The sequence below is a fragment of the Dipodomys merriami genome, unplaced genomic scaffold, assembly GCF_024711535.1.
Source record: "Dipodomys merriami isolate MVZ:Mamm:240054 unplaced genomic scaffold, mDipMer1.0.p SCAF_134, whole genome shotgun sequence".
Taxonomy (NCBI): domain Eukaryota; kingdom Metazoa; phylum Chordata; class Mammalia; order Rodentia; family Heteromyidae; genus Dipodomys; species Dipodomys merriami.
In genome coordinates this window covers 2,920,477-2,933,501 of record NW_027202649.1, presented here as the reverse complement: position 1 = coordinate 2,933,501, position 13,025 = coordinate 2,920,477, and positions in this window count along the sequence as shown.

Here is a 13,025-nt window from a genome sequence, read left to right as displayed (position 1 = left end):
TTCTGGTAATTGATTAATGAGAAGATTATTTCTTCTGCTAGTATATGTTAGTTGTACAAAGCGTTTTCACCATGGTATTTCACACATGCACACTTGTACTCTGACCAGATGACTCCCCTCAAGCGCGCACTCTTCCCTGTCCCTCTCTTTGTACCTTCTTCATATATAGAAACAATGTATTTTGACACTGTTTATCCTGCTCTTTCCCTCTCTTTATCTCGGTTTTCCCCCAAATAGTTCTACAAGGTGTTCTATAAGCATATTACATGGCATATGTGTGTCTACGTATGTATATATGTGTGTACATATTTGCATGTGATTTAGGTCTGAATGCCACACATGTGAGAAAATGTGGCTTCTGCCCTTCTGAACCTGGCTTATTTTGCTGAATATATTTCTGGATTGTTTTGTTAATACTTTGTATATGATTTTAGATGTATATTCTTTTGCTGGATTTGGAGGATAATTATGCTGATTTCATAAAATGATTGGGGATTTCCTCTATTTTTTCCTCCTCTTTTTATTCTATTTCTATTTTTATAATTGGTGTTAGTTAAGTCCTTCCCAAGTGTTTGGGAGGAATCAATTATAAAAATTGTTTTAGTCTAGATTTTTTCTGAAGATTTTTCATTAGAGCTACAATTTAATTATCTAAAGAAACATTATTTCTGCTTGTGTTAGGACTAGTAAGTTATGTTTTACTAGCAATCTCATCATTTTCATCTAAATGTATAACATTTACTGAATAAATTTATGCATTTACAGATATAAATCATGTATTTTTAATGTATACAGATATAAATCATGTATTTTTAATTCTTGATATTTGGTTTATTTGGATCTTTTCTTAAAAGTCTCCCCTTGTAGTGAATACTATCCACTTTCTTTAATTTTTATTGCAGAACTTCACTGAGATAGATACTTAGATCATGCGAGTATCAGCATTATTCTTTTCCTAAATGTACTTTAAAGGCTATAAATTTCCATCTTGGCACATCTCAAATGTGTCCCCAGGGATTTAGTATGCATTGTTTGTTGTCTGTCTATACATTTGGTTTTTAAGACATTTTTGTTGCAACATTCACTTTGACTCAAATATTGAGGGGATTTTGCAGTTATACATTCGCTGTCATTGTTGATTTGTAGCAATCTCAGTTGGTCAGGAAATACCCCTGGGAATTTGTTGAGACTTGCTTTATGGCAGAGTGTTGAGATGCTTTTGAACCGCTCTCCACAGGATGTTGTGAGACGTGTGTTAACCTTTGGTGTCTTGTATGGGTGACAGGTACTGTATTGGAAAATCTCCTACTTTGAACACCTCTGTTCTTACTGATGCCTTCTTGTCCTATTAAATGTCTAGGGCAGTACGTTAAAATCAGCTCTTAGGCTTGTATGTATATATGTATGTACATATTTACCTATGATTTAGGTCAACATGCCACATGAGAGAAAATGTGGCTTCTGTCCTTCTGAACCTGGCTTTTTTTTTTTTTCAGGTAAAGGGTAGGTTTACTCATCGTTCAGGCTGGCACCAGGCCATCTTGGTGGGGAAAGGCCTGGGAAAGCGAGCTGGGAGAGCTGGGAAAGAGAGAGAGCTGGGAACGAGAAGAGAAGGAAAGAGCTGAGAAAGAGCTAGAAAAGAGCAGAGAGAACAGAAAAGAGAGCGTCTGGGAAAGGTGGGAAAGAGTTGAGAAAGAGCTAGAAAAGAGCAGAGAGAGAGAGAGAGAGAAAGAGAGAGAGAGAGAGAGAGAGAGAGAGAGAAAGAGAGAGAGAGAGAGAGCAAGCATCTGGGCCCGGGCTAGGCCTTATCTAGGGTATGGGTGTGGCCACATCAAATTCAGATGTGACCTCAGCGGATGCAGATGTGACCTCTTCCAGGTGTGCCAGATGCCTAGGTAACACAGGTAACTGGGTGGAGACTTTGCTGCGAGGAGGATGGAGTCTGCTCGCCATCCAGGAGCGGACCTTACATTCCAGCCTTTTAATAATCATGAAATAGGACGCGGATTCTCTCTGGCTACTTCCTGCTGACAAGGGGCGGCAACAATAGGGGTAAAAGGCTGGAATTTGTGAACCTGGCTTTTTTTTTTCCTGGTGGCTGTGGGATTTGAACTCGGGGCCTTGAGCTTGTTAGACAAGTGCTTTTCCTCTTGGGCCACACCTCCAGCTCACCTTCTCTTCTTCTTCTTTTTTTTTTTTTTTTAATTGCTTTAGATTATTTTTTTTTCAGATAGAGACTTGTGCTTTGTGCCTGAATTGGCCTCAGAGTGTAAACCTGTCAGTTTCCAGCTGATGTTGCTGGCGTCAGCCATGTTTTCAGTCCTTTGAGATCATTTTATGAGGTGCCTGTGTTTTCTGAGGAATGGATTGTTTATTTACAATCGATGTCTTATTATAGAAAAATGATCTCCTGGCATGGGTTCCACTATTTCTTCTATTGCTATATATCAGTGCTTTTAGTTATGTACCACTAACTTTTTTTTTTACTATAAAATCCTCTTAATATTTAAGATACACATCTAATTATTGTACTTTGTTTAATTTTAGTCTTAAGGCATTGTTTCCTACACTTATATTGACTGAATGGTGGTTATATTTCAGATTATATTGAATGCTTTACTAATGTTTTTTGAACACAAGTGCTTTTAGCATCCTGCTTGCTTACCCTTTCATTGGCTTCCTTCTATTTCCCTATGTTCTTGCTCCCTAGTATTCTTTGCACCTCTCAAATTAACTACTCACAGTAGAATTACAGCCTGGATTTGGAGAAACCTAAACAAAGACAGTCAGTAGCTATTTTTCCCCTCTCTCTAGGTTTCTTATCTGCTTGGGAATCAGCGTCTGAGGGGAGCACCCACTCAGAACATCGAACTCATTACTCTGCTCTACTTTTCTTCCTGGGTTCTTGATTCTTTTAGTTCCTACTGAATCCTTCAAATAGACTTTTAGCCAAGTACTAGTAGCTGACTTCTGTAATTCTAGCTACTCAGGAGGCTCACATGTGAGGATGGTGGTTTGAAGCCAGCCTGGAGAGACTGGAGAGATAAGAAAGACTCATCTCCAATTAACCACAAAAAGTGCAAGTGGAGCTGTGGCTCAAGTGGAATGCTAGCCTTGAGCAGAAGAGCTCAAAGATAGCCGGGCGCCGGTGGCTCACGCCTGTAATCCTAGCTATTCAGGAGGCTGAGATCTGAGGATCACGGTTCAAAGCCAGCCCTGGCAAGGAAAGTCCGTGAGACTCTTATCTCCAATAAACCACTAGAAAACCGGAAGTGGCGCTGTGGCTCAAGCGGTAGAGTGCTCGCCTTGAGCTGAAGAGCTGAGGGACAGCGCCCAGACCCAGAGTTCAAGCCCCATGACCGACAAAAAAAAAAGAAGAGCTCAAAGATAGCACCCAAGCTCTGAGTTCAAGCTCCAGGACTGGCGTACACTCACACAACCCCAAAACAGACTTATAAAAAATGTGTCTGGCTATTAAACTCATCTGAGACTTGGTCTAATCTAACTGGTAGCAAAAATTCCCTTCACAATGGGAATTGAAGAAACTTTCATGAGAGCTAAAGGCAGTTACTACTGCCTTCCATATTATTTGGAAAACAAACAAAAAACGTAATACCTAATTTTATAGAAATGAAAAACAACCAACCCAGGCTGAAGGCCTTCTTAAACTAGAACTCTTTCAGTAGCACTTGACATATTTCAGGTAGTTTCTCTGTTGGAATTTTACAAGAAGGAATGGACTTTTCACATTTGCGATTGTTTTCATTTTCTGGGATTAATTATCTGGCTCATTCCGTTGGGAAAGAGGGAGCAAGTGCAAGCCTTCCCATTGCTTTTCATTTTCTGTCCAGGAAATCTAATTCAAGAGAGGCACAGAGAAGTAGTTTGCATGGAAAGAGGCATTCAGGGGATGAAAAAGTGCTTGTTTGAGGAGCCCATGATTAAGACTCATTTTATAGATTAATAGAGACATCACCAGTCTCTGGGGTTAGCAAGTCAACAATTTCATGAAAATTAAATTTACATAAAAATCTGGGGGAAAATGAATAACATTTCAGTCTTGGCTGGTGGCGGGTCACAAAGCCATGTCCCCACTGAATTTGGAACTCTGCTTTATGGTGACATTTACTGCGACCTATGTCCCAGCTTGGAGTTTATTGACTTGTTCAAGGCTTCTCCTCAAAGCCATTGGCGTCTCTGTAGTTTTTAGTTGCATTTATTCAGAGACCTGTGCCTGGAAGCTGATTTGCAATTACGACATGACTTGTCATTTGGGGAAGGTTTGCTTACTGAAGGGTGACACATGCTAGCTGATGAATTAGGGTCTGTATTAGAGAATCGGGTACAGACTAGTTCACAATCTGAGATTTGACAGGTGCCCGTGGCTCACACCTGTCATTCTAGCTACTCAGGAGGCTGAGATATGAGGATCATGGTTTGAAACCAGCTGGGCATGAAGATCCTAGGAGACTCTCATCTCCAATTAACCCCCAGAAAACCAGAAGTGGAGCTGTGGCTCAAAGTAGTAGAGCTCTAGCCTTGAGCAAAAAGGCTCAGGGACAGCACCCAGGCCCTGAGTTCAAGCCCCAGGACACACACACACACACACACACACAGCACCCAGGCCCTGAGTTCAAGCCCCAGGACACACTCTCTCTCTCTCTCTCTCTCTCTCCCTGAGATTTGTCTTGAGTTGGCCTGCCTGAATTGTCTAAGGCCATGACAAGTAGAGGGTCCATTTCTTTGCATGAGCAAAGGAAAAGGAGAGGAGCTGAGACAGGATGGGGGAGCGAAGTGGAGGAGTATGGAGAAGCGGAACATATGGGGAAGGCGTGGTGCGGGGACACCTGAGCGCCTGGCAGATCTCTGGCAGGCGCCCACCTGTCAATAACTCCTTTGCTCTGGTGAGGAGGGAGAGAATTCATTGCCAGCTCCTTTTCTTCTGTTTCCCCATTGCTCTCTGGGGTTGGGAGAGGTTGAGCAATTTGTTACAAATGCGTGGCGAATTTCATTAAGTATTCAGAACTGCTGTTAAGATCACCAGAGATCTACAAAATAGAAACCCAACATGCCCAGCACAGGCTTCACACACACAGAGCAGAGATGTGGAATTTGTCAGAAATGCAAAGTTGTGCTGGTTAATTTGGGCTTTATGATTTTTTTTGTTTCCTTTTTGGTTCCTGAGCAGAACATGATTTTATTGAAATAATGACAGTTACATGTTTTATTAATGTGCTTTTTAGACAAGCTTTATAACATGATCTCATCATAAAATCCTAGAAGGTAATGGATTTATCATTCAATGAGTTAATGCCGCAGAAAGTGCTTTGTAGTCTAGAAAGTTCTAAACAAATATTAGTGGTAAGCACAATCCACGTGACATTTTGACTTATGGATTTTTTCGATGTTAAATAAACTTTTGGAACGGTTTTAAGCCTGCAGAAAAAGTGTGAAACTCTACAGTTGGTACATAACCCATACTTGCTTTTCTAATGGTAGCGTTGGTAGGCTGTGATTATTAAAGTAATAATAGATAGATTAGCAGTCGATAAGATTAAAGTTCATATGTTATGCGGGCACCTTTATCTTCGTCTAAGATCTTTTTCTTGCTCCAGGATAACATGGCGGAGGTGGCCTTCTGTTGGCTTCTCCTCTTCCGTAGTGTCTTCTGGCCAAGATAAATTAAACATGAACAAATTTGTAGTAGGAGACCCCCAGATAGGAAAAAGAAGAGAGAGAACACGAGCAGATAGGGCAAGTTTTTTTAGACCACAAAGCAGGTCTTAAACTTGAGAAAAGAGAAAAGGAAGGAAAGGATGGAGGAAAGAAAGAGGGAGGGTGCTGAGGAAGAGCTTTCTAGGGTCCTGACTTCTGAGGAAATCCGGGACAATCTTGCTCATTAGCTGAGATCCCCATGGGGGGCAGCAGTGGCCTGATCTGGTATCCTCATGTACATGTTTGATGAGAGTCGCTTGGTTGCAGTGACAAGAGCTGAGACTGTGTGGGGAGGCAGGCACCCCCCACCCCCACGGTCATTCCAGTTCCTGGTTATTATCCTGTATTCTTCTGGGCTGCATTGTTTTCCCGTATTCATCTGCCAACATTCTAATCCCACAGTGCCTCAACATGCGACTCTCTGTGGAGATCCCGTTGTTTGAAGCTAGTGAAGAGGAAATACACACACACACACACACACACACACACACACACACACACACACACACACACACACACACACACACACACACACACACACACACACACACACACACACACACACACACACACACACACACACACACACACACACACACACACACACACACACACACACACACCTCAGAAGCAATAGCTCCACTCATGCCTTCCTCGCAGATAGCTAGCTTCCAAAATTGTGATGAAATAAAATTAAAACAAAATCCATCCCAGACATATGTAAGTATTTTTGGTAGGACGTTGCAACACCTGTGTATTCAAGAAGAGGGGGGAAAGATAAAAGATGGCCAGATAATCACTGTGTTGAGTGAGTGAAAAGTCATTATCCTAATTTCTCTGCATTAGTGTTTGATTGAAAATTGACATGATAAGTAGTTTTTAAATGGAACCAACTCATTATTATTGATTATTGGAGAAGCCACTGACACTGGATGTCAAGCTCTGTATGTATTTTAAAAATGTTACGTTTAGGAAAAATAACAACCACTCACAGAACATTGGGAGTTCTGTAAAATACTTTAGGCAAACTGTTCAGCTAGTTCCAATGTCAGGCTGCTAAGGAATCATTATTGGCCTCCATGCACACAGCAAATAGATTGTTTGGTCTTAAACAATAGTCTACTTCAAAACCCATTATGATTTTTCATCAATACTTCTGCCTGCCATTATTAACTATTTTATTGAACATATACTATTTGTCAAATATTTTGCTATGTGTCATAGATCATGAGGCAGTGTCAGATTTTGAAAAAATCTCACCTTTTTCTATATCTATAATTATGGTCAATAATGGTTCTAATTTTATATTAATGTGGTAAAATGCATTAGTTGATTTTTGAATAGCTTTGTTTGGGTATAACTGACATATAATTAACTGCATATATTTAAAACCCACAATTTATTAGATTTCAATAAATGAATGCACCTGTGAAACAATAATCATAATCAAGTGCTATTTCTCCACCCACCCCTAAGGTTTCCTCTTATTCTTAATGAAATCCCATCTTCCTTTCCCCTTCCTACTCCCTCAGCCACTGATTTATTTCCTTTACAGCAGATTAATTACTTTTTTTTTTTTGTCGGTTATTGGGCTTGAACTCAGGGCCTGGGTGCTGTCCCTGAGCTCTTTTGCTCAAAGCTAGTGCTCTACCACTTTGAGTCACAGTTCCACTTCCAGTATTCTGGTGGTTAGAGATAAGAGTCTCATGAGGACTTTCCTGTCTGAGTTGGCTTTGAACTGAAATCCTCACATCTCAGCCTCCTGAATAGTTAGGATTACAGGTGTGAGCCACCGGCACCCAGCTTTAGGTATGAGTTTTTAATGATAGGCAAACATGGTCTACTGGCCAGGTGTAGCCCAGTGACCGGCTTCTGTAGAGAAGATTTTATTGGAACAGAGCCACACTGGATTGTGTGTGTGTGTGTGTGTGTGTGTGTGTGTGTGTATGCACGTGCATACACATGTGCCAGTCTTGGGGCTTGAACTCAGGGTCTCTCACTCTTGCTTGCATTTGTTTGCTCAAGACTAATGCTCTCCCACGTGAGCCACACTTTCACTCTTTGGTTGGTTAATTAGAGGTAAGAGTCACAGACTTTTCTGCTTGGTAGGCTTTGAATCACGATCAGCTGGGGTTACAGGCATGAGCCACGAGCTCCCACCAGCCCTGGCTTTTTACCGGTTTATCATGGCATTCCCTCTCAGCAGCAGAGTATAGTTAGTGATAGAGCCTGAGACCTTTCTTATTCTTCCTTTAATGGAAGGAGTTTGTGACCCTCTGCTCAGAGGTTCCTGCTAGAGGTTCCCTCCAGGGGTTCTAGAAACCTAGGAGGTCCTCATTTTTCTATATGACTTATTTTACTCTCCACAAGTATGATATCCAACCCTACTGTCACGTCTGTCAGTAGTTGATGTGTTTAAAGGCTCAGCAATAGCTCATGTATGGTTATTGAGTTGTTTTCAGTGTGTGGCTATTTCACACAAAACATCTGTAAGATTTGAGGTTCTCAGTAGGGTCCAATGCTTTCTTTTTCTGGGGACAGAAACACACATCTGGAGAAATGGAATGGCACAGTCCTGTGGTAAGTGTGTATTTACCCGTTAACACACTATGACATGGCTTCCTCCACACACTGATTGTCTCTTGGAAGGACAGGTTTCTCTCGAAAGGCTCCATCTAGAAGGCTCCATCCTCGCTTCTTCCTACTTTCCGCTTGTTTCTGGCTGTCACTGGCATTCCGTGATTGGCAGCGCCACCTCTGTAATCTGTCACATAGGCCGTGCGTCTGTGTCTAAGGAACACTTGGCACTTAGGGTGCAGTCCATCCCACGGCAGTGAGATGTCGTCTGAATTTGATTAGATCTGAAAACATCTTGTTTCTAAATAAGGACACATTCACTGGTACCAGTGGCTAGACCTTCAGCATGTTTGTTTTAGGAAGACAGTTTAACTCCAATCAGATACCTATGAGGAGCAGGTATGAATCTTTTCTGTTTTATTTATTATTATTTTTTTTTGCTGGTCCTGAGGCTTGAACTCCAGGATTGGGCACTGTTCCTTAGCTCCTATGCTCAAGGCTAATGCTCTACTCCTTGAGCCACGGCTCCACTTCTGCCTTTTTGTAGGCAATTGGACTTTCCTGCTCCCATTGGCTTCAAATTGTGATCCTCAGATCTCAGCCTCCTGAGTAGGTAGGATTATAGGCATGAACTCCCAAGTACCTGGCTGAATCTTTTTGTTTAATTCAACAAAATGTAAGTTTTAATTAAAATCAAATACCTACTTATTTCTTTCTCCTTAAGAAATACAAAGAAGTGTTACACAAAGCTTCAGTTATATTGATGAAATCATATCAGTTGCCTAAACAGTTCAAGTGTTAGTGTGATGGCTATTAGTTTAGTATCATGTCTCACATACTTATCCAACATTGATCCTTGATTTCGAGTTGTGGTATGATTCAAATTTTAACACACCATATGTTCAGTACTAATTATGACTTTTGCATCAAATAATTTAATAATGTAACATGCTTATCAAAGGTTTTAGAAAACACTGAATGAGGTAGAAGAGATAAGGAGAGAAAGAAAGAGAAAAAGAAAGGGAAAGAAAGAAGAAAGGAGGGAAGAAAGGAAGAAAGAGGTGTTTGGGAGCACAATGTGACTCTGGCTGATGAACTTGGGGGAGTGAGTCTAAGCTTTTTGAAAATGTAAAACCACTCATATTAGTGTTCAGGCCCTGCGTCTTCATATTAAGACATGGATTAGGGATTTTGTGTTTATTCTCACTGAGAATTTGTTTGGATCTTTTTGGGATTATGTAGAAATGTGCTACAAAAAATTTAGAAATTCTTTGGCTATGATTGCCTCAAATATTAAATGACTTTTCAGTCTATATCTCTAGACTGTATTTTACTCTTGTTAAGCATATATAGACAGAACTTGTCATGTGCAAGAAGCCCATTCCTTTTCTTCCTTCTCTTTTCTTTCTTCTCTTTAGATAGTATAATTTCTGTTTGCACATCTTCAATTTCAGCCATCCTCTGACACTTCAGCCTGCTGTTAATATACTTCAGAGATTTTTTTTTTGGCAGTACTGGAATTTAAGCTCAGGCATTTGAGCTACTCCACAGGCGGCATTTTATCATTGAACCACACCTCCAAGCCCTAAAGAGATGATTTAAATGTAGACTTCATTTCATTTAGTATAGTTTATAATTTCAAAGTTTCCATTTGATCCATTAAAAGGTTATTTCTGGCTAGTCACTGGTGGCTCGTGCCTGTAATCCTAGCTACTCAGGAGGCTGAGATCTGAGAGTTATAGTTTGAAGCCAGCTCAGGCAGGAAAGTTGGTGAGCCTCTTACCTCCAATAAACTACTCAGAAAAAGACAGAAGTGGCGCTGTAGCTCAAGTGGTAGGGAGCTAGCCTTGAGCACAAAGAGGCTCAGGGACAGAGCCTAGGCCCTGAGTTCAAGCCCCAGGACTGGCAACACCTACCCACCCCCACCCCAAACACCAAAAAGCCCCTATACTTGGTCTTTATTTCCTCTTTGCCTGTCTGTGAGAAGGGTTTTGAGAATAGCCCTTGCTCTCCCTGAGAGCCACATTTTGTGTTTAGGGACACAAAGTACTTGCAATAAATAGATATAATCCTATTTTAGTACAGTGGAGTGGAAGAATAACCGAGGTGGGAGGAGGTAGTCTTTGCCCAGTGAGATGCTTTTGCAAGGCTCCAGTTACACTGCAGTAAGTGATGGAAGAAGCTGACGTGTAAGGTGAAGTGTGATGCGGGCAGAGGACTCTTATTAGTGCAGTGTTATTACTGTGGTAGAATACCTGGGACCGGCTAGCGCTGACAAGGAACAGCTCATGATTATGGAGATTCAAGGGTATGGCGAAGGCTTGTGGTTCATCTCCATGAGGGTCCTCATGGCTGTTTCCTGTCATGGTAGGAAGACACATTGGAGCGAGAACTCACATCTCTAAGGGAGGAAGTCAGAGAGCTGGGTGGGTCTCACGGGAGCTACCTTAATCCCTTCTAAGAGTAGCACGGTCAATTGACCTAAGGACTTCCCACTGGGCCCTGTCTCTTCCAGGTTCCATACCAGCTCCCAGTACCACCCTGGGGGCCACGCTTCCAACCCAGGGAACATTATCCAGGTGGTAGCAAGGTCCAAGGACACATTACTTAGTAATGGCGTGTAAATTGACAGATCTGAAACTCAGGTGAGGTGGAGTGGCCAGCCAGAGGAAATGGTAAAAAGTAGGTCAGAAATGATTACAAGTATTGGAATATTCATCACAGCTGTTTGTATGAAGAGGATGGTGTAAGTTACTCTTCTTTTTTTCTGTGCCATTACTGATGCTCAAACTCACTGCTTTACAGTCTCACTTGGCTTTCTGCACAAGGCTGATGCTCTGTCAGGTGAGCTGCATCTCCATTTCTGGTTTCTGCTGGTTAATTAGAGATAAAAGGCTCATCGACTTTTCTGCCCGGGCTGGCTTTGAACCATAAACCTTAGATCTCAGCCTCCTGAATAGCGAGGATCACAGATGTGAGCCACGTACTCTTAACCAAGAGCTCAGGAGAACGCCAAGGGTATGTTTTGCTCTTTCAAATTTCAATAATGCAGTTTTATTCAGTTTAATGGAGAAAGTTCTGAATTTTCCTGTGAATGCTATGTATTTGTAAGTTGAAGGTTATTAATATTCTAATTTCAAGCTGGATATTGGAACAACAGGATCGCAAGATAAGAACTAAGGCTTACAATTTTAATACTTAATTTGGGTCGGCTCTTAGTTTGGTTTCTTACACTGTCTAGATGTTTGGTTACAGAGAAAGAAGCAGACATGGAACTTTGGTTTTTGTCCTCACTAATTGAGGTTAGAGAACCTTAGCATGATAAAAAAGAAAAAAGGATTTTCATATCATGAATTCAAAGGGCCCTTGACCCCAAAACCTGATTAAGCCTCAGAGTCTTATGTCTCTATTTCTCTGAAGCCAGGTTTTGTCACAGCCAAAGAGCAGCTGCAGGACTTACAAAATTGTCTGATCATATGATGGCAGCAGCAAATTACAGAGCCCCATCCTGCCCTTGTTTTAAAATATACACCTAAATGGAAAGAAGCAAGCATCTTCCTTCCAGATATGGACACAAACACCAAGAAAGAATGAAGATCAGGAGCTGTTATTTTAGGCTTGATACTAACAGGAGCAGACACAAGAAATGACATCTGCCCAGAGAACATTCTGGAGCTTTTTAGAGTCCCTGGTAAAGCAGGGAAGAGAAGTGGAGATGAACTCACCCAGACATAACTGTATATGTCCTTCCTTCCTTCTTTCTTTCTTTCTTTCTTTCTTTCTTTCTTTCTTTCTTTCTTTCTTTCTTTCTTTCTTTCTTTCTTTCTTCCTTTCTTCCTTTCTTCCTTTCTTTCCTTCTTTCTTTTTCTTCCTTCCTTCCTTCCTTCCTTTCTCTCTCTCTCTCTCTCTTTCTCTCTTTCTTTGGTTTATGAATGTATGTATGTATGTATATATGTATGTATATATATATATTTGTGTGTATATATACACACACACACATGCTGTTCCTGGGGCCTGAATTCAGGGCCTAGCCACTGTCTCTAAGCATTTGTGCTCAAGCCTAGTGCTCTACCACTTGAGTCACAGCTCCATTTCTGGCTTTTGGTGTTTCATTGGAGATAAGAATCTCACAGACTTTCCTGCCTGGGCTGGCTTTGAACTGTAATCCTCAGATCTCAACCTCCTGAGTATCTAGGATGACAGGTGTCAATCACTGATGTCTGGCTTATTTTTATAATTTTCAAATCATCTTTAAGTAGATTTACAAAGGGGTTTCAATTAAAACTCCTTTCCCTCTGTCCCTCCTCCTCCTTTTCCCACTCTGCCTCCCTCTCTTCCTTCTTTCTTTTCTTTTTCCCACACTGGGGCTTGAACTCAAGGCCCAGGCACTATCTCTTACCTTTTTCTGCTCCAGAATGGCACTCTACCACTTGAGCCATAGCTCCACTTCTGGAGCTTACAGATTTTTTTTTTCCTGCCCTGGCTGGCTTTGAACGTTGATTCTTAGATCACAACCTCCTGAGAAGCCAGGATTTTAGGTGTGAGCCATAATGCCCGTCTTGTACATTTGTTTATACATTTGACTTCTCCAGGAGCATTGCCATTTTGATAAACACATGACACCTCATAATTAGGTATCACAGTATTTACATATTTATAAGGAATCCGAGACAGATTAACTTAGTTCTTCTAGAATATATATTTCAAAGGATGAATATATGTAGTTTTAATAC